Here is a 1496-nt window from a genome sequence, read left to right on the forward strand (position 1 = left end):
AGCCGGGTGAGGGGGGATCGGCTTTCTCTGCACCCACACAGACTCCCCCTGTAGGCCCTGCCACCCCTGGAGATCCCCAGCAACCAGCCTCCACCCTCAAGACTACTCTAGCAGCAGGCCTGTAATGGCCTTCTCAGCCCCTGGATGAGGGGGAGTGGCCAGGTCCCACCCTACAGAAAAAAATGCCCAAGATCAGCCACAAAATTCCAACAATCCCTGAGCTTGCCCCTAGATCGGGCCATATAATCCCCCCAATTCCAGGCCACCCTGGATAGCTCCTGGACCCCACCCCACCCCCGAGAAACCTTATATAAATCCTGCCTTCTGCTCAGTTAACTGCTGCTCACACCTCCTCCTGTGCCTTTCCCATTAAATCTCTTATGTGAGATTTGTTGTGCAATGTGACTTTGTGGTATTCCTTGGCTCCCAGCTGCCAGCATACCTTTCCCTCAGAGCTGTAACACAACAAATAAAAACAGAAAAGTTAGATTATCTTATTTTAAATTTTATGTTTCAGATATCATCAAGAAAGTCAAAGTGCCTTGGGGCAGTGAGCCCAGTGGTTAATGGGCCTTGCAGCCAAGCTTGAAAAACATGGTTGCATTCTCAGAACCTACAGAGTGGAAAGGGAGAAATGTCTTCCCCCAAACTGACCTCTGACCTCTACATGTGTCCACCCAAATACATACATATTACACAAATAGACACTTTAAAAAAAGAAGTGTGTGTAGTGGAGTTGGGAGTGTGCTGAAGTGTGAAGGCACTTCCTTCCACACCTGACCTAAGTACTTACTTACCTCAAAAGCCTTAAAATCTGAATTCCATCTCAGGGAACCACATGGTAGAGGAAGAGAACCCATTCCTGCAAGTTGTGCCAGGCCTACATACGCAAATACCTGTTTTTGTTGTGGAAGTGAAGGGCATGCTGGGGAGATAGCTCAGTCGTGTGGAAATGCAAGCCCATCATTTAGCGCCAATCCCAGGAGCCAATCCCAGGAGCTCACCGTCCAGCTGACCAGCAGTCTGGGTGAGACCATACTTAAAAAAAAAAAAAAGATGAAAGGTTGACCTCTAACCTCCACTCACCGCGTCACGGTGCATTTTGTAGGTTCTTTACATATACCTGCCTCAAATATTTAGTTCTAGAGTGAGTTTAACGCACTAATGAACAAGTAGAACCCTGGTTCAACTCCCTTCTGCTTAGTTTTGCCTAATTCTGCTCCAGTTCCGTCTACCCAGAATTCCCCATAACTAGTCACAGTGGGCAAACCTCGGGGCCCGAAGCCCCGTGTCCCTCGGAGCCCCTCCGCACCGGCCCCTCGACCCGGAGGGACCAAAAGCTGCAGCGGCTTCCTCGGTTTCCCAGGACCACCAGGGGTGCGGCAGACACCCGAGCCCTGAACACGGGGTCAAAGCCGCTGAGCCACCTGGGTCCAGCCCGGGCTGGGGGCGGTCCGGGCGGCCGGCATCCTCGCACCGCCCCGGCGCCACGCCCT

Source organism: Onychomys torridus, chromosome 9 (genome assembly GCF_903995425.1).
Source record: "Onychomys torridus chromosome 9, mOncTor1.1, whole genome shotgun sequence".
NCBI lineage: Eukaryota > Metazoa > Chordata > Mammalia > Rodentia > Cricetidae > Onychomys > Onychomys torridus.